Genomic DNA, 20,241 nt, shown 5'->3' with positions numbered 1-20,241 from the left:
GGCTGCCCATGGTGGCTGGGGGGTGGGGGTGGTGGGAGACATGGGTGGGGGCCTGGTGGAGGCTGCCCCTGCACTGCTGGGGGGTGGGGGTGGTGAGAGACATGAGTGGGGGCCTGGTGGGGGATGCCCATGGTGGCTGGGGGGTGGGGGTGGTGTTAGACATGAATGGGGGCCTGGTGGGGGATGCCCATGGTGGCTGGGGGGGGTGGGGGTGGTGGGAGACATGAGTTCGACATGAGTGGGGCCTGGTGGTGCTGGTCCTGCACTGCTAGGGGGTGGGGGTGGTGGGAGACATGAGTGGGGGCCTGGTGGGGGATACCCATGGTTGCTGTGGGGTGGGGGTGGTGGGAGACATGAGTGGGGGCCTGGTGGGGGATGCCCATGGTGGCTGGGGGGGTGGGGGTGGTGGGAGGCATGAGTTGGACATGGGTGGGGGCTGGTGGTGCTGGCCCTGCACTGCTGGGGGGTGGGGGTGGTGGAAGACATGAGTGGGGGCCTGGTGGAGGGTGCCCCACACTGCAGGGGGGGTGGGGGTGGTGGGAGACATGAGTGGGGGCTTGGTGGAGGCTGACCATGGTGGCTGGGGGGGTGGGGGTGGTGGGAGACATGAGTTGGACATGAGTGGGGGCCTGGTGGTGCTGGCCCTGCACTGCTGGGGGGTGGGGGTGGTGGGAGACATGAGTGGGGGCCTGGTGGGGGATGCCCATGGTGGCTGGGGGGTGGGGGTGGTGGGAGACATGAGTGGGGGCCTGGTGGTGCTGGCCCTGCACTGCTGGGGGGTGGGGGTGGTGGGAGACATGAGTGGGGGCCTGGTGGGGGATGCCCATGGTGGCTGGGGGTTGTGGGAGACATGAGTGGGGGCCTAGTGGGGGATGCCCATGGTGGCTGGGGGGGTGGGGGTGGTGGGAGACATGAGTTGGACATGAGTGGGGGCCTGGTGGTGCTGGCCCTGCACTGCTGGGGGGTGGGGGCGGTGGGAGACATGAGTGGGGGCCTGGTGGGGGATGCCCATGGTGGCTGGGGGGTGGGGGTGGTGGGAGACATGAGTTGGACATGAGTGGGGACCTGGTGGTGCTGGCCCTGCACTGCTGGGGGGTGGGGGTGGTGGGAGACATGATTGGGGGCCTGGTGGGGGATGCCCATGGTGGCTAGGGGGGTGGGGGTTGTGGGAGACATGAGTTGGACATGAGTGGGGGCCTGGTGGTGCTGGCCCTGCACTGCTGGGGGGTGGGGTTGGTGGGAGACAATAGTGGGGGCCTGGTGGAGGATGCCCATGGTGGCTGGGTGGTGGGGGTGGTGGGAGACATGAGTGGGGGCCTGGTGGGGGATGCCCATGGTGGCTGGGGGGTGGGGGTTGTGGGAGACATGAGTGGGGGCCTGGTGGGGGATGCCCATGGTGGCTGGGGGGGTGGGGGTGGTGGGAGACATGAGTTGGACATGCGTGGGGGCCTGGTGTTGCTGGCCCTGCACTGCTGGGGGGTGGGGGTGGTGGGAGACATGAGTGGGGGCCTGGTGGGGGATGCCCATGGTGGCTGGGGGGTGGGGGTGGTGGGAGACATGAGTTGGACATGAGTGGGGACCTGGTGGTGCTGGCCCTGCACTGCTGGGGGGTGGGGGTGGTGGGAGACATGAGTGGGGGCCTGGTGGGGGATGCCCATGGTGGCTGGGGGGTGGGGGTGGTGGAAGACATGAGTGGGGGCCTGGTGGGGGATGCCCATGGTGGCTAGGGGGGTGGGGGTTGTGGGAGACATGAGTTGGACATGAGTGGGGGCCTGGTGGTGCTGGCCCTGCACTGCTGGGGGGTGGGGGTGGTGGGAGACATGAGTGGGGGCCTGGTGGGGGATGCCCATGGTGGCTGGGGGGGTGGGGGTGGTGGGAGACATGAGTTGGACATGAATGGGGGCCTGGTGGTGCTGGCCCTGCACTGCTGGGGGGGTGGTGGGAGACATGAGTGGGTGCCTGGTGGGGGATGGCCATGGTGGCTGGGGGGGTGGGGGTGGTGGGAGACATGAGTTGGACATGAGTGGGGGCCTGGTGGTGCTGGCCCTGCACTGCTGGGGGGTGGGGGTGGTGGGAGACATGAGTGGGGGCCTGGTGGGGGATGCCCATGGTGGCTGGGGGGTGGGGGTGGTGGGAGAAATGAGTGGGGGCCTGGTGGAGGCTGCCCATGGTGGCTGGGGGGGTGGGGGTGGTGGGAGACATGAGTTGGACATGAGTGGGGGCCTGGTGGTGCTGCCCCTGCACTGCTGGGGGGTGGGGGTGGTGGGAGACATGAGTGGGGGCCTGGTGGAGGCTGCCCATGGTGGCTGGGGGGTGGGGGTGGTGGGAGACATGGGTGGGGGCCTGGTGGAGGCTGCCCCTGCACTGCTGGGGGGTGGGGGTGGTGGGAGACATGAGTGGGGGCCTGGTGGGGGATGCCCATGGTGGCTGGGGGGTGGGGGTGGTGGGAGACATGAGTGGGGGCCTGGTGGGGGATGCCCATGGTGGCTGAGGGGGTGGGGGTTGTGGGAGACATGAGTTGGACATGAGTGGGGGCCTGGTGGTGCTGCCCCTGCACTACTGGGGGGTGGGGGTGGTGGGAGACATGAGTGGGGGCCTAGTGGGGGATGCCCATGGTGGCTGGGGGGTGGGGGTGGTGGGAGACATGAGTGGGGGCCTGGTGGGGGATGCCCATGGTGGCTGGGGGGGGTGGGGGTGGTGGGAGACATGAGTTGGACATGAGTGGGGGCCTGGTGGTGCTGCCCCTGCACTGCTGGGGGGTGGGGGTGGTGGGAGACATGAGTGGGGGCCTGGTGGAGGCTGCCCATGGTGGCTGGGGGGTGGGGGTGGTGGGAGACATGGGTGGGGGCCTGGTGGAGGCTGCCCATGGTGGCTGGGGGGTGGGGGTGGTGGGAGACATGAGTGGGGGCCTGGTGGTGCTGCCCCTGCACTGCTGGGGGGTGGGGGTGGTGGGAGACATGAGTGGGGGCCTGGTGGAGGCTGCCCATGGTGGCTGGGGGGTGGGGGTGGTGGGAGACATGAGTTGGACATGAGTGGGGGCCTGGTGGTGCTGCCCCTGCACTGCTGGTAGGTAGGGGTGGTGGGAGATATGAGAGGGGGCCTGGTGGAGGCTGCCCATGGTGGCTGGGGGGTGGGGGTGGTGGGAGACATGAGTGGGGGCCTGGTGTTGCTGCCCCTGCACTGCTGGGGGGTGGGGGTGGTGGGAGACATGAGTGGGGGCCTGGTGGAGGCTGCCCATGGTGGCTGGGGGGTGGGGGTGGTGGGAGACATGAGTTGGACATGAGTGGGGGCCTGGTGGTGCTGCCCCTGCACTGCTGGGGGGTAGGGGTGGTGGGAGACAAGAGTGGGGGCCTGGTGGAGGCTGCCCATGGTGGCTGGAGGGTGGGGGTGGTGGGAGACACGAGTGGGGGCCTGGTGATGCTGCCCCTGCACTGCTGGGGGGTGGGGGTGGTGGGAGACATGAGTGGGGGCCTGGTGGAGGCTGCCCATGGTGGCTGGGGGGTGAGGGTGGTGGCAGACATGGGTGGGGGCCTGATGGAGGGTGCCCCACACTGCTGGGGGGGTGGGGGTGGTGGGAGACATGAGCAGGTGTGCAGGGTAGTCCCCTGTTTTGTGGGCTGCCTGCAGGGGCCGTGGAGGGTGTACAGGGTACACCTGTGAGGACCCACCCAGCCTAATCGCGTGTGATTATTCCTGCGCACCCCTGTAATACACGTACCCAGCCAAATCGCGTGTGATAATTCCCGCGCACCCCTGTAATACATGTACCCAGACAAATCGCGTGTGATTATTCCCGCGCACCTCTGTAATACACGTACCCTGTCTAATCGCGTGTAGAACTTCACACGTACCCCTGTCATACACGTACCCAGCCAAATCGCGTGTGAAAATTCCAGCGTACCCCTGTAATACACGTACCCTGGCTAATCGCGTGTTTAACTTCACGCATACCCCTTTCATACACGTACCCTGGCTAATCGCATGTAAAACCTCCCGCGTACCCCTGATATGCACGTTACCCGCTTTGCGTTCCTTGTTTGGCAGCCCTATCAACTGGTCCAGGGTTAGCACAGCCCTTTGCAATGATTTAGCGATTTTGATGGCTTTTCCTTGCGCGAGGGCGTTCTTGGGGGCGTTACTGGCGCGGCTGCAGGGTCGCTGCGATACTCTGCGCCACGGCTCGTTTGGGAGCCTAAAATCCATGAATACGCTGTGCGCGGAAATCGGTTTTGGCGCACTCGCCTGGCGCAGACAATCGCACGCGGACACTCTGTGCCAGCCACTTGCGACACTTTTCCGCGAAATTCTATGAATTACCCTGTTAGTGTTTTATAATACGAACACGCTTTTGCTGTCCTGAGTTATGATCTAATGGTCGCTTTAATAACTTGCAATATACTTACCCCTCTGTATAAATGTATGCATGACGAATTCTTTGTTTATCATTATGCCTAATAAGAGAGACGCTATATGTATTATGGATATTTGTCACTATGACACACATGCTATTATAAATGGAACCTGTCCCTTCAAAGATGGCCGTTATAAATCCAATGTGTTATCAATCACCTTTTTATAACTACCATGGTGTTGTTAAATTGGTCTCCCTGGAATGGGAGGGGTTACTGTGATCAAGCCACAAGTTTGTGGTAAAACATGTCAGGCTGCCAGCCAGCATATATGTGACTGGGAAAACCGCATTTTAAAACTGCAAAATTCACAAATAAAGGTTGATTTACTACTTCAACCCCTGCAAGTTGGCTTTTGTGTTCTGCAACAACTTGGAAAGACTGTGAAATTCACGTATGGGAATGCTGCTCACCGTAATAGCATTTTTGCTGTTTGTTGCTTGAAACATATATATATATATATATATTCAGTAAAAAAAACGTTGTTAAAGGGACGTTATGGTTAAGTTGCGCTTCTAAAAACCTATGAAATTCACTAAAAAAACTTTGTTAAAGGGACGTTATGGTTCCAAGTAAAACTGAAAAACCCCTGAAATGTGCTAGTTATGGTGAGCTAAGCAACCATAACTCGCGCCACCACCGTGCATTGCTAAGACTAAAACCCAGGACATCAACGATGACATCACAAATGTCATTGATTGTCCCAGACAATGTCCCTGGCGATCTACATACTTTTTGGAACTTTTTGAGCCTTTTTTGGGTGTTTAATCTGTCGGCGGACCGCGCGGCTGTCCGCGGAAAGTGCACATGCACCCCTATAAAAGGCCACACCCCAAATCTCATCCTCATTCTGTCTTTCTACTACTGCAGATTGACTTGTTTTTTCGGCTTTTGCTGCTCTTACTGCTCTTGCTGCTTTTCCATCATCTAACCTCATGGAATCCATGGTTGCTGCTGCTCCGGCTGGTGCTATTTCTGCCTCAGCACCACCCCCAACCCCTCCACCACCACCACCTCCCCAAGGGCCTGCGGAGGGGAACAGGTGTGAGGATGTAGAGGAGATGGATGAAGAGGATGAAGAGCATGAGGTAGTCGAAGTCCCTACTACTAGCACTCTCCGTGAGTCTTGGGTGTGGCGGTTATTTACCACTCTTGGTGGAGTGCCAAAAGCACGTGCGAACAAGGTCACCTGCAATCAGTGCCACATGGTGCTAACTCATGGGAGGCCTGGTTCGTACAGCTTTGGTACGACATCAATGAAGCGACACCTAAAGTCATTCCACGGTGGGGCTGTTCGCAAGTTTGTACCTTGTGATAAACGTAGTAGGTTGAGTTTCTCTACAACATCCTCCGTTTCCGCTCCTGTCACCACAAGAGACACTCCTGTGGGACAGCGCATCCCTCAAGCTGCCTCACAGGCCATTCATGATGCTGTTGGCCCTTACCTTTCGAGGGTCACAATATTGTGTATGTACTGCGATGCAGTAATTTGCAGGGGGGAGAATCTTCGGAGTGCTTTCGAGACTGCGGTCAAGGAGCATGAGAAGGTCTGCTACCTACCTAAATAAGGCCTACCCTACACCTTCCTCTCTCCAATTGCCCTTTCTTATCCCCCGTGGTTGGTGTCCCGTCCTTACCCCCTTTCCTCTCCTTTCCTTGTGTGTCGTGTTTAAAAAAACAAAAAATATATAAAACAATATAAACCAAAAAAAAGGCTCTTTTCAGAGCTGCCTTTCACAGTTTAAAAATAGAAGTGACAATTAAATAGTGCAGTGCCCTGTACATTTTTTAGAAGTCCACGTACAGTCCGCGGACATTTCATTTTTGGGGGTGTTGCCTTATCAGAACCATGTCACTTTTCTATGGGTGGAAGTGGATTGCTGTAATTCCAAAAAAGGTCGCAATGCATTTTGTACATTTCTCAGAAAAATCTGATTGCCAGCACAAGTAAGATGGACTCCATCTCTGCGAAAAATATATGTGCTACAAAACATAATATTTTCATTGTGGAAAGAGGACATTCCAACATTTCTTAAAAAGGCACAAACAGTCTTATTGACATTGCGCTTCGCTTTCTCCATTTGTGGACCAAATGAAGAAGAACGCCGCCACATTTGTCACTGCGCAATACAAGAACAAATTACTTGGGAATTTGGAAACATGTCCATGACCTTCCCAAGTCCTTCTTTTATTGCAAATTGCAAAGAAATTCAAGACACATGTCCTAAACAGTTCCCTCCACAATGAATTATAATTATGTCTGGATGATGCTGTGTCTCCAAAGTAGCACAGAGAGGTACCAAGTCCAGCTACTTGATTCCTTGCACTCCATGCAAGTGCACTTCCACATGTGGGAATCCAAGATGTGCAGCTACTCCACAGCGTTCTGAATGTACCTCCAACCAATGTCTGCATGAGTCTCCCAAAATCCAAATAATCTGTTTTCTGCAACACACAGCCGTAGCTATCTGTTCTTCTCTCAGGAAAAAGACTTTCTGACAAACTCTCTCCTTACACAACATACCCAGTAAACTTTATTGACCAATCCCCTGCTCTACTCTTTCTCATTTGCATGCCTCTCCACCCCAAAATCGCCATATGTAATACGCGGTGTCCGCAGACAACCCCCATGTCTGCAGACATATCGAGAAACTGAGCGTGATGAATTTAAATTTAAATAGTGTGCCCCATTTCCCATTTCGAGGATGCTTGACAGACACCTGTTATTTTGTATATATTTATTTCTTACTTATCTCCTAAAATCTTCACATAAGCTTCTCCAAAGCAACCCTTACATACCGAAACAGCATTTCCCAAAAAAGATAAAGAAATGCCATCTTCTTTAAAATAAACAGCATTACTGAAATCAATATTCTCATTATCTCATTATTACAGAAGAACATACCAGCTCTAAGTATGAAAGCAAACATGCCTCGGTTGATTACACACCTAGCAATGTTTTGCTGTGGACAAAAAAACAGAACTATTGCCCCATAATGCCCTAGTTACTAAACCAGAAAAATACATTTGGAAAGACATTCATTACTGCTTGAACCAAGTGTTCCAAATCTGCCAACAAAGTAGGGGGACTGACATAGCCCAAATTCAAAGCACCACAGTACAAAACTACCACATGGGGACTGTTCATCCTGCCCATATCTTCACACACTTCTGCAATTCCCTGTACATTGCAATCAGGCACAGTGCTCCACACCACCTCCACTCCTTTAACATCAGAATTGTTTGCCACATTCCTGCATTGAGCATACTGCTGTAAACCATGCACAAATATATCTCCAACCATCAACACCCTAACTTTCTCCACCTCTGCCATCTTCACTACACACAGCCGCAACACAAATCCACAACCTCAACACTTAATTGGCTAATCCCTACAATCCCCTTTCCATGCTGGATTTGCTGGAAAAACCCAGATGTAGCACGCCCTGTCGGCGGACAGCCGCGGTGTCCGGGGAGTGTGTAACTCTTAGACAGCCTGCTACCATTTCCACTTCATTCTCTGTGCCATTCCCTCATTGGATACAGCTAAGCAGTCACACAACTATCCACCAATCACATCCAAGACCTCTGCATCTAACTCCAACATCATAGTTCAGCACTTCAAATATACTGTTGATCACTCCGAGTACAAGTCTCATATCATTGGAGAGCACCTACTACAAAAACTACTGTACAAGTCTCCAAGATTTCTACTTTCAGCTGCATGCATATCCACATGCATGAATACAAACTACAGGTATGCATATTTTATGCACAGTACATGTACAACTCTTATAAATGCATGTAAACAGAGTAACTACCACTTAACCTGTATAACCTATAAAATGAATTTACTGTTATTTTTCCCATCTGCTATATTCAACTATCACTTCCAAACCTGTCTGCTATCTAAATTCGTTTTGTTACACACACAGCTATCTAAAAAAGTATAATATTAAAAGATGGGAGAAATAACAGTATTATTGTAGAAAAACACTTTGTAGTGTATTATAAAATTGCACACAGCCAGGATAAGTTCATGCATCTTTATACACTCACACAGATAGGGCCTCATTACGACCCAGGCGGTAAGGGGTTTACGGCAGCGTAAACAGCGCCGACCCTTACCGCCTGATTACGAGGTCCATTAGCGCCATGGAGGTTTTAACACCTGCTTTTAGCAGGTGTTAAAATCCATGGCGCTAAGGGACCATGGAGTTAATTACGCCACCGTAATTTACGGTGGCGTAATTAACGCCTTCCCCACTCCCATTATGCCCTATGGGGCAAAATGGGAATGGGGAAGGGTAAATAGTGACTTACCGCCCCGCCAAGGTCGGAATGGGGCGGTAAGTCCGCCAACCACCATGGCGTAAACGTAGTTTACACCATGGTGGTAAAGTCACGGCCCAGGCGGTAACTTACCGCCTGGGTCGTAATGAGGCCCATAGACACTATAATTAAAAAGCTCACAGCTGAAATAACACCACTGCCTGTACATCACATCCTTCTGCTTTTTTACCCATACCTTCACAAATGCATAAATTCCATGTTTTTCTATACAGTTTCTGCCATTTACCCTACAAAAATAGCAAAATAAGTATATGGTTATTTCTTTTATCTCCTAACATCCAATAACACAGCCTTAAGAAACCAAGTGAGTTTCATACGCTTAGTATTATACTCATTTGCATGTTGAACTAACAGATTGTAATTAAAATATAAAGGCAGCACATAGTTAAAGGAAACTGCATGCACACACCATGTTCAGTTCTCAAACAACAATAGTACTACAAAAACATAAAAATCAACGTCTAAATTAACAACAGTACAATAAACACACAAAATGACTAACTTCTTTATTTTACAATTGCAGTGAAGACCACTCTCCTGAAAAGCAGCAGCATCTGAAGTACAAACAATAACTCAGAAGAGACCTGCTCATTCCAAACAAGTAAGTACAATGCTACCATAATGTTATAACTGTTACTCAAACACACTGTGGGGTTGATTCATGGAATTTGTGTGCTGAAAAACAGGGATTTGTGTGCCATTATGGCCACAAATCCCCATTTGTTAAACAGAGATTTGCGGGCAGAATGGCACACAAATCCTGTTTTTCGGCGCACAAATTCCATAAATCAGCCCCTAGAATGTTAGTATTGCAGAACAAAGAACTGTTTTAATTCTATACCATTAGATTTAGTATTAGTGCTTCTCCTCACCACTAGCTTACTTTGTATTATCATCTGAACCCTGTCGGGTGTTTTGACCCACGTTTGAATTATTAGGCTACAACATTTGGTGCTGTGGGCTTAGAAAATCCAAGATGGCCGAAAAGCCCACATTGCGCCAGAATCCAGGAAAACCGTGCAGTTTTTGCACACACCAAAATGGTTGCATAACCTGCCACCCAGCAGTGCGAGCGTGATGGGTCAAATGCGCCATGAGTGAACCTTTGTGCCAAAGGAAAAAACAGCAGTGCCTGTTAGCTCAAAAAGCGCTTTGAAATCACCTTTGTTTCTCTGAAATGCAAGCTAAAAATGCCTATTTTAAACAATGCAAGATATTCAAAAATCTCACTGAACACCAGCAGACATTTGGCAGAATGTAGTCTTGTGTGCATACAAAATCTGGAAAGATGAAGAGCCCAAAACATTGTTTATAACAAAACTGGCTGAGCTGTGGATGTCAGCAGCTTAACTGAAATTGGATTTAAAACCACTGAAATCGAAATGTTTAAAATAAATGAGTGACCTACTTTTGAGTGTCACATAGGTTGAAACTGTTTAAAGGTCATAGTTTTGAACTTAGAATCAGCGTTCTAGCTGCATGTGTGAAAATTGTAAGTTTGATTTGAATGAAGAAAACTGGAACAAAAGTGACATTTAGCTGAAGCCTGGCTTGAAGAGATTGAATTCTGCCCGGCAACTACCCCCGACAGGAGTTGAAACTTGCCCAGCAACTGCATTTGCAGGCCTGGCTGCCTTCTGCTGTTCCAAGCAAAAGGAGATTATACCTCTCTGATTGAATCAGGGGAGGAGCACCTGGGAGCAGGGAAACAGAACAATGAGCTTTCCTTGGCTCAGGCAAATGTTAAATTAGGAGGGGGTTGTAAATGGCTTCCTCTTGGAAGAAACTGGGAGGAGCAGTGCCTCTGTGAGCAACGTGAGTTGGAGGAAGTGGACAAACCAGAAATTCCACCATGTGCTTTGGGAAACCACACCCCTCTGGGCCAGAGCATAATTTTAAAAAGATGGATAATTCATAGTACGGACTTGTCAAAATTATATAATTAATATCATTATTCTTGTGATTTTTCTGTGCACATTCTAAGAGGTGTTAGGACTCTGTGGTATGTTCTGGGGGGTAGTAGCGGAAAATGAGGTATTACTCCGAATGTCTGTATGTTAAAAATCTGACACTTTATCATCTGATGCCCATATTCCTTGTGCATGTTTGTGTAAATTCTGGAAAAGTATAGAGGTTGTGTTCTTGATGAAAAGGGCAGAATTCTGTCATCAGTGGACACGACATCTTACAAAGCCAGGGATCGGATGGTTTAGTGCTACAGAAAATATGTTAACTGGACATATAATATTAGAAAAATGGTACATAGATAAATATGTATTTGGATCAAAAATAGATTTGTGTGCAAATTGACAAGGGGAGTGTTCTTTCTGTATGCCATAAAATTGATGCCTGATGACACTCCATTCCTTCCCCCAATCAAGGGAGAGAGGAGAGCTTGGCTAATGATAAATTGTGAGGGGCAGGCTTAGTTATGCCCACACACACACCCATTTTCAAAAGACATAAAAGGAACACTGAAACCCAGGTAGAGAGGTCACTTTCCCCTTTCTTGTGAAGCGCTTTGCCGGACCAGACAATATCCAGAAGGACCATCTCCAGAAGTTAGAATCCAGTCTTCAGAACTTTTTCAGCAGGCCTCAAAATCTTTTGCAAATTAGTCAAACAGTCGGGCTGAGCTGTTTGATTCTAGCTAGAACGCTGTGCCAGTACCCAGAAAGCAGTGCTGTATCCAGAATCCACTTGATCCAGACCAGCAGACCCAGAGAGCCGTGACTTCAGAACCACTCGCCAGGAGTCCAGTCCAAACCTGACCAGACCTGACCTTGACGGCCTATTTCAAATTTATAGTGTGAGTACTCAGCTAGAACTGTGCCAGAACCAATCTCTTAGTCTAAAATAATCTGATTCAAACCATTTTAACCTGTCCAGGACTGCATCATAGGAATCGTGTGTTTATTCTGTTATTTCAAAGCTGTAAAAGTGTAATTTTGTCATTCTGAAGTTTACTTTAATTTCGAGAAACTACCGCCACAAAATCATTCGTATCTTTTGATCTGTACGTGCTAGGAACAACTTTCTATTCCTTATAGTTATTCCGTAAACGCGCTCGACGCACGCGACTAAATTGCCGCATATTGAAAAATGAGCTCCTGTCAAGAATAGCCATCTTTTGCTCGCAACTGCTGAAATCCGTTTTCCCTCTGATAATCATTCCTGAATCATTGCCAGTGTGACTGAACCAATCTTAAGTAGCTATCACCTACCCCGAATCTCCTATAGGGAATTAAAATCATTTTAGTATATTTTTCCCTTCTTTGCATACCACATTTAAAAGTACTTTTCCCTGTGTTTAAAACCATCCCTGTTTCTCTAAGCTTGCTAGGGGGGAACTGAAATTCGTATTGTATTGTGATTGTATCCCTGAAAACTGTGTGCTTCACTTCCATCTCCTTATATTGCATAGGGGGGAAGTGAATTGTCACAAGGGGAAAAGAGAATATATTATCTCTTGTGAAACCCTATCAGTTTATTTCTGTACTGCATTTTTATTCATCATTGCATTTCCTTGAAATCATAAAAGTGTTCTCAGCTACCTTATCCTGCCTATACTAACTCCTAAGTAATTAAATCAGTGTGCTAGTGTAACATCATCCATTGTTGATCACTGTCATATGCCTAAGTGTGCTATCAAATGTTAATTTATTCATAAAAGTGTGATATATATATATATATATATTGTTTAATTTCTCAATAAACCTTTTAAATTGCAACAAACCTACTTCTTGGCTCAGTGAGGTCAGGGGGATTCGAACAGAGGGGCGTTATATAAGGGTTTAGCATCCAGATTATAACTCATAAAATATATAAATAAGGGCTTCCCTTGGGCGTCCCAGACGAGGCACTGACTTAGTGGGATTGCTGAATTGAAGTCACTTAACAACCCTAGTATAGTAAGACACAAATACAAGAATAGCCTTCCAACTAGTTGTAGCTGCCCATTGCACAATCACACCTCCACATACATCCTTACCATCTTACTCAGACACTCATGAACATAGCACACATACATTGCAAAATAGCCCAACCCATAGCATATTTTTTTCCAACAGACCCCAAAGAATGCCTACCAAAAACCAAGTCTGTAGAAAGCAACGCAGAAGTACAGCAAACGAAAATGAAAGTGTCCAAAATAAACATCCATCTCTAGCAGAATTTGTACAAAAAGGACAAATAAAAGATCTAGTAGAGTCATTAAGTGAAACAAAACAAGCTACCAACAAAGTGATTAACAAGAATTAGCAAGAATTCAGCTACCACTACTGCTAACACTGCTCCTATAAATCTTGATGTAGTGGCAAGTAACCATACCATAAAAAGTATTTTACAAAAAATGTTCCGCCACAGAGTCCTTTAGAATCTTATAAAAACAGAAGAGAAATCATGCACAACCGTTAAAACCTACCATAGAAATGTAATCTTAGAAGCGCTCATGGACAGTGCAAGCCTTCTCAAAAGGAAGTTATTTATTTTAGTGTTAAACAGAATGAAACAACTAATAATACTAACTACTAAACTATAAAGAAAGACTTCTCAATAAACAGAATGTCAACAAAAATAACGTATTAAATATCTGTGGAGGTGAATAGAGTCACACCACGAGAACAGAACCATATTTCAATGAAGAAGCATACAAACAAAAGCAAACAATCACAACTGCCATACATAGCAGTGGACGAGGGTAGTAAAATCTTAACAATACCATAATGGAACAAGAAATGCTGCTTACAAAAATATCCCCAGAAAACTCAGTAGCACCTCTCAATCGGACTGAAACAAAACGTCGAGTGTACAAATGGCCGTGCACGTCAATGTGTAATATTGGCAAAAAATCTTTCAAATCTTTACGTCAGTTCCTCAATTAGTATGTAAAAGGCAAATTCAAATTGAAACGACTACAAAATATGGATACCTCTCCAGTGCGCAAATACACAGGACTACAAGGACATTCATTAGCCTGCATTTCAGGACCTAATTGCAAAAGCACCTTCCATCATATCAAACTGATATCAACACATCATTCAACTATAAGACATCTAGTCCATAAACTGTACTATGCTAAAAGTTCAGCTTTAGCATTAGGCAATTTAAATAACAATCTTCTACATGGTACAGCCAAAGCCCTATTCAAAGAAATAGAGCATATTCAGAGAAAATATTTTGGAAGTGAAAGCCACTTACAAAAGGCAATAGCTTGACAACAGACTAGGAACAATTCTACAAATGGCAACCTTCTACTACACACATACAAAAAAAAACCTAAAATTTAAGAGTACATCCACAGAAGTACCAAACCATGTGTGTGTGTTGCCGCAAACTGTAGACATAACATACAAAATAGAAGACAATGAAGATTTCAAATGGTTTGAATTAGCTCTGTACCTTATAGCACAAAACAAATACGAAATAAATGACCCCTTAATATTTTGCAGTTACTGCACTGCAAAACTTGACAACAGCCAAACTCCTTCATGTGCTATCACAAATAACTTGGAATTATTCCCACTATCAAAACCCTGCCACAACTCAATTTATATGAGAGCATCATAATTCAAACAGTGCATCAATTTCAAGCAATTATACGCCTTCAACCAAAAACAGCAAAATTACCTCCCTCTGAATTAGTGAAAGGCATTTGTGGCAAAGTAGTTTATTTACCATTAGATCAGAAAGAAAATGACATACTCTTGGAGTGCAACGTCCAATTGATCAATCTTTCATTGTCTTAGTAAATGGTGTACCTACAAAAGACAAAAAAATGGGCAAAACTCGTAGACTTACAGAAAGTTAGACAAGCCTTGCAATATCTAAAAGACAATAATCAACACTACAAAGAAATGAATATTGAAGAAGACCTGAGCGAAACCACTGAAATAATTCAAGAGTCACCAGAAACTGGTCATTTTGAACTTCTAGACCAGGCTACAGTATCCAATATTTTAGACCATTATACAGTTCATCCATTACACTATAAAGACACCATAGATGATGCACTAGAAACAATTCATCCATTACACTCTAAAGACACCATAGGTGATGCACTAGAAACATACCAAATGTGACAAACCAAAGGATCACCAATCAGCATATGGGAAAAAAGTATAGAAGCACGTGCTTTTCCTCTACTCTTTCCTTCTGGGAAAGGAGGAAGGTACAATGATAGACCCACTCAGATAACAGCATCAGAATCCCGCTTGTTACGAATGTATTCTGAAGATCCCAGATTCAGACAAAACATGGAATACACATTCCACCTACTCTTTGAAATTGAACTAGCAACTCTATGCTACAGAGTTGCACACACATTGAAATCAGATACCCATCTTCAAAATATGTCAGCTACGCAATTAGTACAAAAAGTTCAAGAAAAAGATGAGGTTCTACAATCAAGCATTACAAATCTGTTAGCAAACATGCGTGGTACTAAAGAATAATGGTTCTGATGTCGCAGTGATACAGTACGTTGTATGATAATAAACCTTGGCCCACCCACTTGGTTAAATTGTACAGAATATGCATTGGAAGATTTACATGATTTCCTACGCATATCAAACAAAAACAAAACAAACAAAAAAACAAAACAAACATAGACATACTAACACCTGGAGAACTTTGCTCTCTAGATCCTGTTAATGTTTCAAGATATTTCCATCATCGCTTCATTGTTATGCTACACTTGTTGTAATAAAACTTTTTCTCCCCTCAGAGAAGTGCAACACTTCTTTTGGAGAAAAGAATACCAAGCCAGAGGAGCACCACATATCCACATGCTTTTATGGTTGCTCCTAAATTTGGTCAAGACAATGATGCCAAACAACAAACTGTCAGCTGTTGTAACTGCCCCCACAGGTTTAGCTGCCTACAACATAGGTGGTGTCAAGTTACACCGATTACTACTCCTTCCAGTAGAACACCAAAACAAATTAGGATATTATAAACTTTCCACAGAAGCTGCAATAGAACTACACAGAGATTTGAAACAAATGAAAATGCTACTAATAGATGAAATGAGCATGGTCTCCAACCTAATGTTGGCTTCGATTCACCTCAGATTACAAGAAGTACTCAAAACAAACTACGAAGAGCTCTTTGGAGGAAAACACATTATTGTTTTCAGAGTTGTTCAATTGACACGAGTGAAAGGTGAACCAATTTTAAAACCTTAGGGCACAAACTCTGCCGTAAAACTGTTGGCAGCATAGGAAGTGTCAACCTATAGAAACATTTCCAATACAGAGAATTAACAGAAAACATGCACCAGTCTGCAGACCTCACTAACGCAATATTTTTAAAAGCATTAGAGTTGGTATACTATCTCAAGAAGCACAATCAATATTAAAAACCCAGCACATCCATGCACTGTATGGCCATAACTCATGTGCTATTGATGTCATGGAAAAATTAGCACACAAAAATGTCAATTGTATGTCCTTGATGCCAACTCGTGCAAGCTGTTCAAAATTCAATGAAACAATGTTGAAAAAAGAAATGCAACCAATAATTGAAATTTGCTCCACATACAAAAAGGACGTACATGGTATGAAACTACCCATGTGTCAACAAGCCACAAGAAGACTAAATAATTTAGAAAACTCCACAACACAGCTGGTTTGAAGAAAATATTAAAATCATCTTACAACTGTAGAGTAATACTTAAACGTAACCTTGACGTGGAGCAAGGACTAGTTAATGGAGCATTTTGTACAGCTGTTGGTTTTCAAACATACCCATGTGACAATAACATTCAGTTTGTCAATATTCTCTTTGACAAACTATCAGAAGTTAAAAGGATAGGATGCTCAAGAGCCTGATTCCTTCTTTTCAAAGACATGTATGTACGCAGGGAACAATTTTCTCTAACTCTAGCATACGCAGTGAACATTCACAAATAACAAGGTCTTACCCTAGATAAAACATTGATAAATATTGGGAACACAGTCTTTAAAGAAGGCATGAGCTACGTAGCATTATCACGCCTACGTACACGTGACAGTCTATTTTTAATCAACTTTGATGCAAGTAAAGTAAATGCTGATATTCCTTGCATTTTAGACTACAATAGACTATGTTCACTGTACACCCCCATCTAAAAACTTATCCTGTTCCACAAAAAGCAAAATGATGTAAAAGAAAACTACTTCAAACAGAAATGCAACAGGATCTCACTGAAAATCCTCCAAAGAGAGTAAAAAAAGATAATACTTCATCAATTACTACAACCAAAGATGAATCTACTACTCAGGTACTTCTTCAAAGAAGCAACGCACACTCCGAATAAATGACTTGGCACAGACCTATCAGGTCCATTCAAATGTTCAAATATAACTGGTGTAAATTGCTATGCAAATGTAGCAATACATATTCTATTCCAATTGTGTTTGCAAATGTTAGCCCTTCATAGAAATGCAACCAACCATCCTGACAACACATACAGTGTTCATGGAATAAGACAAGAATCAGACTACTGTGCTGGAATGGTGAAATTCACTATAAATTCAGAAGAAGATCCACAAGAATTTCTAATGTACTTAATGCAAGTACTGGAAAACAAAAACATACCTATAAATGAAATCATCCAGATTTCATACATGTGGAAACATACATGCACTTTCTGCAGCCATGTGGCACAGGAACAAATCCCTAACAAACGTGTTGTGTATGTATCCATAATTAACTGTGAATCTATTCCATTTCAGCAACTTGTACAAAATGCAAACCATGGCATATTATGTAATACCTCCAAATCAGATAATCGCTCCACCTTACAAATACAAACACATAGTAAATACGTAATACTAATTCTTTTACGTTACAATGCAGATGGTACCAAAAACAACTGCAAGCTCCCTGGATTCACATATGGTCAAGTATCACTTAGTAAGAAAACCTTCACAACAGTAGGTAGAATCTACCACACAGGAGCCACAACCAATGCAGGTCACTACACTGCATATATAAAAAAGAATTTTGGATGGTCGAATGTAATAATAGTACCATGACTCTAAAGCAGAGATTACCAGCAAATCTTATAACCACTTATTTAATAATCTTAAAACCAAAATGTAATAACTAATCTGTGCATAAACATTAATAAAACTTCAATTAGAAAACTATAAACAGTTAGAATATGCCAAACAGGTATCTAACTGCCCCAAGATTCTGCAACAACAAAACAGATAAATCAATACCACTAAAATATAAGAAGAAATAAACAGTTAGAATATGCCAACAGGTATATAACTGCCCCAAAAATCTTCAACAACCCAACAGATAGATGAGTAACTTCAAAATATAAATAAAAAACTATAACCAGTTAGAGTACGCCAACAGGTATCTAACTGCCCCCAAAAAATCTGCAACAAGCCAACAGATAGAACATTAGCCAAAAAACAACAAATAAACACTGACAACAAAGAAATAAATATATTGTACCATAACAAAATAGTTTTTTTTATTTTTAATCCAGCTTGGATTTTTTTTCCCACAGACCCAATGATTTAAGAAACAAATACAGAAACTGAGCAAATTGCACAGTACACTGGTTTGTAAACTACTAAATATGAGGGTCAAAATAATGCAGAAATGTCTATTATTCAATGCAATAACGCATCATGTACTACCCACACTAACATGATCTTTTCTTTTATCACAGAATATGAAAAATAATATCTGCTCCAGTTATCAAAGTCATGAAAAAAATATATCCAATCACAAAAAGTCAAACAGTAAGTATAAAATAATTCAACTCACAAATACTGTTCCATAACACAACCATTGAAGCAAACATCTAACCATACACCACAATCCAACATGTTTACTTCCATTGATATGTTATACTGCAGTGCTTGGTACCAAACTCTACAATCTTAATTTCATGACATAGCCAAAACTTCACCTACAAACTATACAAATCAAACAGTACACAAACTGTACATTTGTGGATATTTGACGGATGTTTGATTCTATGGGTGTGTTATGCTGCAGTGGTTGTGACTAGGGAATAGAATCTTGGGTGCATGGGCTATGGCTTATGGCCTTCAGACTTGCACCCAAGACTCTAGGCCCTGGCCACAACCACCACAGCATAACACACCCATAGAATCAAACATTTTAACTGTGCTATTTGGGCTACTTATACAGGATATTAATTACAATCAACGCTGTACTAACAACTCAAAACCAATATCATAGTAAAGTAAAATAGCCAGAAGTGCATTTTTTATGTGGACAGCCGCAGTGACCGCCGACATGACAAACACATCAATGGCACCTGCCACCTAAAGAAATACAGCATTTGACCCATCTCTTACTCCTCCACCCTCCCCAAGCACTCTTACACACGAAAACACTCCGCAAAGTTGTATTTTTCCCCCTTTCGACGCTGCGCTGTCCACGGATCCAAGATGGCGGACGCATCAAAACAATACGATGCACTTCACGCTTTAACCCAGCCAATTAGTGAACATCTCGTATATCCGCAGACATGATGCAAGCCGATTAGCCAATTGGTGTCCTGTCCGCAGAGCGAACAGGGAAATGTGTCCGCGAGCGGACATAGATATCACTAATTTTTTGTGACCTACTTTTTGGTTGTTTTAAAAGAGACTACTGAATGGATTGTCACCAAATTTACAAAAGCACGCGTTTGGGACCAAGCCGCTGCTCCTGCCGCCAATTTGGTGAAAATCCATCCACCGGTTTGGGCTGTAGACGTGAGCAAAGTTATTTTCCCCAAAAATACATTTTGGGACCCCCCCCCCTATAACTTTGCCCCCCTGGACCAAACCTCACCAAACTCTGCAAAAAAATTCTAGTGGACCATATACTTTTTTTGCAAAGTTTGGTGAGGATTCGTCCAAGGGCAGCAAAGTTATAAGCCATCCAGAAAGTGCTCTTCCTATGAGATTACCAACTTAACCATAACTACACGGCCACTACCTGTGCCGTGTAATATAGTCCATTTCTTACCTCAGGTAACTATGTTTTAGTGTGAACTTGCACTTTAGGACATATGCCATGGTCATGAACAGCATGTTTTTCCAACTGCTTTCAATTTCAATGCCTATGTGTTTATATGAATACGTATACCTTTTGCACTTTGTCATTGCGGCTGGACAGCTTGCCGGGAATATGCACACCTTACATGCTTTGACTGTGTTGGATGTTACACAATTGCAGCCATATTAACATCACCGTTTTACCTAATATCAATATGATGTGTATGTGCAAACATTAATGTGATCAATTTTGAACTTTTACAATTTCAATGTAAGATGTTCCAATGTTGTTCCAACTAACTCTGAGCCATATATGTGTGCACTATGTATGAATTTGGTTTGCTTCCCTGGTCTGTTTTACTTGGCTAGGTTGGGTATCACTATATATACTTCTGCCTATGCCAAGATTTCAAGTTTACTGCTCTTGGAAACAGTCTCATGTGAGAGTGGCTGAAAGTGTTGAA

Source organism: Ambystoma mexicanum, chromosome 1q (genome assembly GCF_040938575.1).
Source record: "Ambystoma mexicanum isolate Mex_15411 chromosome 1q, UKY_AmexF1_1, whole genome shotgun sequence".
Lineage (NCBI taxonomy): Eukaryota > Metazoa > Chordata > Amphibia > Caudata > Ambystomatidae > Ambystoma > Ambystoma mexicanum.
Note: the sequence above shows the minus strand (reverse complement) of the source record.